Here is an 8,954-nt window from a genome sequence, read left to right as displayed (position 1 = left end):
ACTTAGGAGAAAAAACTCACTGAGGGCCCCTTCCTTAAATACCCCAGAGACCCTTTATAGTCCTGCTGTTTCAGAGATAGGACCAACTTTTTATAGGTTCTAATCATGTGACAGTAGCATGTCATACAATGGAAAGTGGCTGAAAATCCTTGCTCTCTCACATCTCTTTTCCTGTCCTATAAAATAAGTATAATATTAGTATTTACTTTATATGGTTATAAAAATAAATGAGTTAACAAACATAAGAGGTTTGGTGAACATTCTCAGTACAGACTTTTTTTTTTTGGTTTCACAGTTTTTCAGTTCATTTCAGTAAAAACATAATTTAAAAGGCATTGCCACCCTCTTCCCCTCCTGGGGATGAGCCATCTAGCCTGTCAGTCTGGGCTGCTCCAGTGGTTCATAGCTCATCATGCGATATGTGCAGGGCATGGTCACATAGATCTGTTCGCTTACTACAAAGTTTGTCTTTAACATTGTCAGCCTCTCGTGAAAAGAATTCAGTGAGTTCGTCCTATTCCTTCACAATGCTCTTACACGCAAACTTGAAAGTACCACTGATGTCCGTATCAATCCGGATGCCCTGTAGGTCCAGTTCACTGGATTCTCCACCCCGGCCCACTACACGTACGTAGTTCTTGCAGTGCGTGGAAGGGTCAATCTGTTCCCCATACTCTTTCATCCGGTCACATACCTCCTCTAGCCGCTCTATGAGGTGGGCCTCTGAGCGAGCATAAGACACCTCCACCACTGACTGGCTGCCATCCGGATTAATTCGGAAAGAGCCCATCTGAATGGTCTTCTTGGGATCCACCTGGGCTATTTCCCACTCTAGTTCATCCACCAGAGCCCTGCAAGCTCCACAGCGTAGATGCTGGCTCCTCCGGGCCCAGGCAGTTCCCAGCGGGCCCCCAGAAGCAGGGCCAGACAGCCCCAGCCTTTCATCTCTAGCGTAACGCGGTTGCTCCACCTCTGCTCCCAGGGCCGCCCGCCGTGGCCCAGGCGCTCGAGGACGCCCGGACTCTCACTTTAGCTCCCGCCCCCTCGCACCTGGCTGCTGGGGAGCGGGACTGTCCAGGCTTCTCCAGAGCGCTCCGGCACTTTCCAGGCACGGGTGCTCCAGCGACTTCCTGACCCAGCTCCCTGCACTCTAAGCGGGCGTTTAAGCAGGGCTCCGATGTGCTGCGGTGCGAGCCGTGAATATGGACTCATGTAACATTCTTGGTTGTAATCAACCCAGAGCCTTCATAGCTGAACAGCAAAAGGATTAAGAGCAAGATCACTCAGATCAAGCTGCTTGAGTTAATTTCTTAGGTCTATTAGTTTTTACTTTCTTTGTGAACTCAAGCATATTAACGTCCCTGAGTTCAAATTTCCTTATTGCTAAAATGAAAATACTAACAGTACCCATGTTATAAAGCTTTGTGAAGTTTAAACTAAATAACTGATCTGACACTTAAAACAGAATCTGGCACATAATTAAACACCCGGTAAGTGTTTCTTCTTATAATGAAAAAGTGTATGCCTCAAGGTATTCATGGTCCAGTAGGAGAGAGAGAAAGAGAAATGTAACAAATAATTACAACATAACATGGTAAGTGCTGATAGACATAACTATACTTCGCAATCGGAGTATGAAGCTGATTTGTTTATGTGGAACATTAATTACCACCTAACTGGTAAAGTTAACACAATGTATTTACTCAGTGATACTACTACCATCACTTAATTACCTGATTGTAATAACAAATATTGACAAAGAAAAGGAAACCCCACTAGAGAAAATAAGCATTCTCTTAATGAGATGGCTTTGTTTTGATCATAAATGACTTAGATGTATTTCACTTGTTCTAGGTTTTCCAAAAGATTGTTCAACTGTGATAATAACAGTGGATCTGGCTCTTACTTCATAAAGGCAGAAAATGTGCTTAATTAAGATTGCACATCAGAGCAGCCCCCTGTAAATGTGCTATTTTCACAGCTTGCTTCACACCTCTTCTACCAGCACCTGGTAACTCTTTGTGTATCTTTGTCCTCCAGAAAAAAAAAAAAAAAAAAACACTGTCATCATCTCGGGCTGTGTCTAAATAGGTTGCATACACCCAAGAGTTCTGTGCTATTTCTTCACACTCATCAATCCCATCTGCCTACCCTTGTCCTTTTATTCTTTCCATTTTGATTTTTTTCCCCTATGGCTATGCCATAGGGGAAAAAAATCAGATACCACTTTGTATAAATATATTATTAGGATATGAAGTCAGGAATGTTTAAACCGAAGCCATCAGAACCAAAGTAAGCCTGATAACATGTTGGGGTCTTACAGTAGTGGTTCAGGACTGTTATTACATGAAGTAGTAATTACTGCACCTGGTTCTGCACATATGCAGATTAGTAGAACATTCTAGTTAATAGAGTTCCGAACATTTGAAAATATAAAAGACTATGCTTGATTTCTCTATTGTTCTGCTCGTGCCTTAGCTTTTTGGTTGTTTTTTGGTTCAGATTTAGTTTGAAATATGATTTCCTTACCCTTTCTTCCCCTTGGAGAGCAATGTAGAAGCTTATAGTTACTGTTTATGTGAGTAATAAGGGATATAATATCCAACCAAATCACACCAAAACTCCCTTCCTTCTCCAGGCCAATGAAAGACTTTATGTCCCAGAATTATCTTGCCAGGACTGAAAGACTATTGCCACTTCAAATAATGACCTGAATCTCAGAGGGAAAAAAACTTACTTTTTTAAAGAGCTTAATGTTAGTCAATTTTGGCTCATTTATGAAGAGAAGTCTTGAGAATACACTTGCCCTTAAGCATAAGTAATATTGAATAATAAAGAAATTACATGGTAGTAATTTTACTGTCATGTTGGTTGGAGTCTTTTTCCATTCTTCTGCTCTTCTTTTCTTCATTAGCTCTGAGAGCAGGATCCATGTGGTATCACAACATCTGCCAGCCACTGCAGCCCTACAACCTTCCAAATGCAAATGCAGTAGAATTCCAGCTTCTCACTGACCTGAGTTGAGTCACATGGGCAGGTTGGTAGAATGCCCACTTGACTTAGGCATGGATAACACGCTCTTTCCTGAGCTTTCTGACTGTGCACTGGGGAAGGATGGCTTACATGGGAAATTTAGGGTGCTATTAAACAAGCAAAAAAGATGAAATGGGATAATAGGCAGCCATAACACAACAAATGTCATCTAGTGGTAAGTGGTAACATGTCACTTAACCATCAGTTAACATGTACTGAGCACTTACCATTTGTCAAGCCATGTTCTGAGTGTATTAACTCTCAAAAGAAAATAATTTCCTGTGTTACTCTGTGTTACAATAACCTGTAGGATGAGATAGAATTTTGGGTTTTTCTCCCATTCTTCATTCAGACCCATTATTAAAAACTCAATATACTTGACAAGAAATTAAAATTATAGGATACTAGATCTGGGAAATGTTTAGAGCTTTATTATAGAGATAAGTACCATTAGAGGTAGGAAAAATAGTGCAGGATTCTCCAAACCATTTTTTTTAAAGATTTTATTTATTTATTTGAGAGAGAGAATGAGAGATAGAGAGCACGAGAGGGAAGAGGGTCAGAGGGAGAAGCAGACTCCCTGCTGAGCGGGGAGCCCAATGTGGGACTCGATCCCGGGACTCCAGGATCATGACCTGAGCCGAAGGCAGTCACTTAACCAACCGAGCCACCCAGGCACCCTCTCCAAACCATTTTGATCAAGGTCTTCTATGAATAGAAAATTACTGAATATGTGTGTATATTACTAATGAACTATAATCTTCTACTACTCTATTAATGTATTGAATATATTATAAAATGTACACCAAAAATAGAAATTACAAAAGAACCATTTTAAAGATGAAATAGATGATATTTTATAATGTCTTGCTAACTGTGACAGCTTCGTGTTATCATTTTTTTGCACAATATTCACTTCTCAGGATTCATCACTACAATGGTGAATGAAAATCCATAGTCCAACTATTCTTTTGATAATTTCAAATATTTTGGCCAACTTATTTCCAGTATTGTTTAAATAGACTTTTAAAAAAATTGTGTGATGTTGCTAACAAAAAACTAGTAGTAAATCTAGGAAAAGTGTCAGCTGTGCCATTTTCTTGTATATTTGTGCCTGAATTATTAGTATGTGATTCAGTCTGCTGTTTTGTTTTGTCCTCACAGGAATCTTTGTACACTACTGTCTATTCTGTAAGTATTATTTTATTCAAAATAAAAAATATTGAATCTGTAAAACCTCTTGACTGGGCATTCATCATCTGCACTGGGAGGAAAAATCCTCGGTTGAGGACTGCCCACTCTTTCCTCAGGACCCTTTCCACATCTTAAGTGCTCAGTTATGGCTCAGTGAAGGACAGGTGTCAGTCTATGTACTAAATACTGAAAAAGCCAATTTTTTTCTTATTTTTAAAATAAAGAGAAAAATGAATGCTGATATTTTCTCTTCCCTCCCCGCTGCTCCCCACCTGTGAACTGCCTTGAACAGTCTCTGGATCATACTCAGATTATTTCTGGAGATCAGTGACTAGTGACACAGAATGAGCGTAGGTAAACACATTGCATGCCCTGGTCTTGCCCGAAGCCCACTGTGCAAACTTAGTCTGTTGTTCATCTGTCAAATGAGGACTATGAAGTCATCCTCATGAAATTTTTGTGACAATTACATGAGATGATTATTTCAGTGCTGAGCAATCTTTTTTGAAGGGGAATTAGGTGCCTTAATTAGGATCTTGTGTGGTCTGAAGTCAGACTGCCTAAGCTCAAAGGCCAAGTCAATAGTCCGCTACTGGTGTAACCTTGGCGAGTTATTATGTTTTCCAAGGCCCATCGCCTCACTTGCTAAATGGTAAATAATATTGGTGGCACTGTCTTCTAGGGTTGTTTTGAGGATTAAATGAACTAACATTTGCAAAGCTCTTAGCACAGTGCCTGATATAAGGAAATTCTTTATGAGAGTTAGGTCTTATTTTCATGGTTATTCTAAGGATCAATTCAGAAAAAATAAAAATGTTTACTGACAGCCTTCATTCAAAATTAATATAATTATATGATTATATATAATATATACTTTATATATAATATGTGCATACATACTATATAATATATATCTTATATATTAAACAATATATGCATATATAAGTATGTATTTTATAAGTAATATATAATATTTTATAATATATATTTTTATATTATTTATATATCATATATAATAATATATGAATACATACAAATATATAAATGAATATATTATATATTATATATTTAATATATAATAGTTATATATTAAATATATAATAATTATATATTTTATTATATTATATACAATATATAAATATATATAATACATAAAAACGTATATTTTATATATAATATAGCCTTACAATTTAGACCAGCTACTCCATCATATAGAACAACAGTCACAAAGTGAAGTCTGGGACTCCTAGGGCCCTCCAAAACTCATTCAGAAGTACTGAGAGGTCAAAAGCATTTTCATAAAGATACTAGGAAGTTAGTTTCTTTTTCACTCTCATTCTTTCATGAGTTTATAGTGGGGTTTTCTAGGAGCTATGTATGTGATATTGCAACAGACTAAATGAAGAAGCATCTATGAGAATCCAGCTGTTATATATTGAGCCAGATGTTACAGAGATTTGTAAAAATCTTTTACACTTTTCTCACTAAATTTTTTTGAATTAGAAAGTGATTTTTCATAAAACATATATTATTTATATAATAGGCTTTTAAGAACCAAATTAATAAATACTGAATATTTAAAGTTCTCAGCTGGGGAGGAGGAATTGGAAGAAACAAGTCAAAGGGTACAAACTTCAAGTTACAAGCTATAGAAGTACTGGGGATGTAATGGAAAACATGATGTTTAGAGCTAGTGTTGCTGTATGGGAAAGTCATTAAGAGAGTAAATCTTAAGTTCTCCTCACAAGGAGAAAGAAAACCTTTCTCCTTTTTGTCTTTTCTTCTTTCTTGTCTTTTTACTTTATGTACATGAGAAGATGGATATTAATGGAATGTGTTATAGTAATCATCTCATGATAATAGGTAAATCAAACCATCATGCTAACACCTTACACAGTGATGTATGTCTATCATTTCTCAGTAAAACTGGAGGGAAATGTTCTTAGTTTTAATTTTCAGTAAGGTAAATTTTGATAGATATAACCCATATAACCAAAGATTTGGGGGATCCCTAATAATTTTTGTGTAAATAGAGTTTTAAAACCAGAAAGTTTTGAGAATTGCTGATATAGAAGATTGCCGATGAAAAAGTTGACATGACTTTTAGCAACCGAATTTAGCGACACATTCTATTCTTTCAGCCTGGAAGTAGACCACAGTTGATAACATGAGATTAAGCTGGGTGCACAGAGCCCTCTAGGCGAGGCGGCTCTCAGATGCTGGTGTAAATAGAATCTTGGTAGGTGCCAAAGGATGAGTAGAAGGTAAGAGCCACAGCATCATGGTGGTTGAAAAGGGACCCAGAAATGTCAAATATCTTGCTTATGGTCTTAGCCCATTAGTGATGGAGCTAGAATACCAAATGGAGTGTTCCTCCAAATTTTTATCTGAGGGTGAGATTTCAGATATAAAGATTACAGAGATTTTCAAGATTATTTCTGTCTTACAACTCCTCTGAAATGTAGTAGAAATAAATTACAAAACATGTATTGATTAAGTTGTAATTCTACCTGAATCTTACTATAAATCTCATTGTCCATCTTAACTAGATCTTGTAAGATCCACCACAGAGAGGCATGTTAACATTTTTCCCATTGTAAACTATCCAACTTAAAGACATCAGCATTTGTCATATTTTGTAGGTCCCCTTACAGAATTGTTCAACCTAGAATCTGTATTTTCCCTACAAAATGCCTTACATCAATGTCATATTGTTCTATTCCTTCTATCTTGCCAAACTAAATAAAGAGGTAAACTAAGGCAACTTAAATTACCAAAAATTGAGTTCATTTTGGAATAGCAGAGGAACTATAATTTGGGAAATGCAAATGATAGCAGTCTATAGGTGAGTCCATTGGTTTGAGGTGAACTGTATTTCGGGGGCAGGAGTGTAAAGATAGAAGTCCAGCCAGAGTCCAAGCAGTACATTCATTGGCTTGAAGATGGGGAGAGATTCCCGGTGGATGTTCATTGGTCAGGAGATAAATTCTGGTTTTCTGGAAGTCAGGCATTTATGGGAAATTAGTCTTTCAGTTCTTAAGTTTTGTTTTCCTGAGGTTGCATGTGTGATTCTCCATTTCATAACCTCTAGTTCCATTTTAGATTGAAATCCTTTCACAATATCTAGTGATAATATTTAGGCTTTTTTTCCTTTTCTTACTTTTTTTTTTTTGAGAGGAGAAAGAGGAGAGATCGTTAAAAATATCCCATAGGAGCAATGGCATATTTTTTCCCTTCTTCATCTCTTACTCTCAAATAATTGAAGATAACTATAACCCATCAAATAACTAAAATTAACAGCAAAAGAATCTTCATTCTGATTGTAATTTCTAGAGGTTTAAAAATGTAGGCTGGGAGTTAGTGACTTAATTCTATTTGAAATCAACTTTTCGAGGTGATTTGTGACCATGTTTTACTTTAAGCTGGTGGGGGAAGGGGGGACAATTTGTTCATTTCAATCATTTTTCTTTAATAGTAGTATAAACCAAGTTTGAGTTTTCACTGTCCCCCTGTAGAGCTCCCATAAATTCTAAGGATATTTAAATAATAATAGCTGTCAGAGTGTTAGGAAATTTTGAGGCAGCTTAATCCTTAGCCCAGTACAGGCAGTTCCAAAGCAACTAATAATTTAATAATGTTTTTGTCTTGCAAAAATGATCTGCAGGCTTAATTTGCTCGTAGCCACAAAGTTAGCTGAATGCTTTTGCTGTCCCCTGAAGTTTTCTTCTAAGTTATGACTACTGCAACGATTTATAGAAAATAGTTTTCAAGATGCAGGTTTCCATCTCTCTACGCTTTTTGCAGAAAATCTCAGAAACAAACGTATCTATTGTGGGGGAGAAAAAATAGTTCTCTACTTCTCTGAGCTCTTGGCTGAGACTTCCCTGTAATAAAAGACACATTAGCAGAAGAAACAAACAATTTTAATTACCTGTGGAAGCCCTACAAAGATATGAGACGCAAAAGACAGCCAGACAATTGAAGCTTGTATACCATCCTGAACTAAGGAAAGGGATAGGGTCTGGGGCTTTAAAGAAGGGAATGCAATTCACCTGGCAGGTGAAAGAGGAAATGTTTGTCAAACAAAGTTTGCCTGGCCAGGTAAGTAGGTCTCTCAGATGCAAAAGTGATCTCTGGTAACAGCTCTCTTTCTGGCACAGGTCCCGTTTCTAACATAAATTTCCTTTATAAATGTAGATTTCCCTTACAAAAGGTAACTTTCACTTTGTTTTCAGAGCTTCTCTTGTGTCTGTAGTTTCTTTAAAATAATCAGCTCAAAAATAATACATATGCCAAAAAGTCATATTTTCGGTGACAAACTATTCCCCTTCAGTTGCCAAAACATATATTGGGTTCAGAACCCAGGTCAGAGATTTCTTGTCAAAACTGTAGTGTTTGAGTAAGCACAGATAAAATTATTTGGCTCTATATTTTTCCGTAAATTCTAGAAATATCAATTGTTTCTAGAGAGTTGGGTTTCTCTGGAGGCTGGGAAACATGAGCAGTTCCTGGAATCTGCCGGGAGACTGGGCTCTTGGGAATTTGTCTAGCTTAGTGCAGATGTCCCAACCCCACCTCTTTTCAGAGACACAGATGCTATTTTACAATTTTGGTAATGGAGTTGTAACAGATCCGTTACCCTAATCTCTGCCCAGAGAAGACTATAATTATATAATTTTCAGGAGCTTCAGCAAATAATCTTGACCTAAGTCATCTTCCTTCTATCG

At 37.1% G+C, this 8,954-nt stretch overlaps 1 pseudogene; it reads right to left on the bottom strand.

Moving 5' to 3' along the window:
• Window positions 1-400: 400 nt before the first annotated feature.
• Window positions 401-945, bottom strand: LOC113913570 (annotated as a pseudogene).
• Between the last annotated feature and the right edge of the window lie 8,009 nt (window positions 946-8,954).

Source organism: Zalophus californianus, chromosome 4 (genome assembly GCF_009762305.2).
Source record: "Zalophus californianus isolate mZalCal1 chromosome 4, mZalCal1.pri.v2, whole genome shotgun sequence".
Lineage (NCBI taxonomy): Eukaryota > Metazoa > Chordata > Mammalia > Carnivora > Otariidae > Zalophus > Zalophus californianus.
Note: the sequence above shows the minus strand (reverse complement) of the source record. Positions and strands in the feature narration are given on the sequence as shown.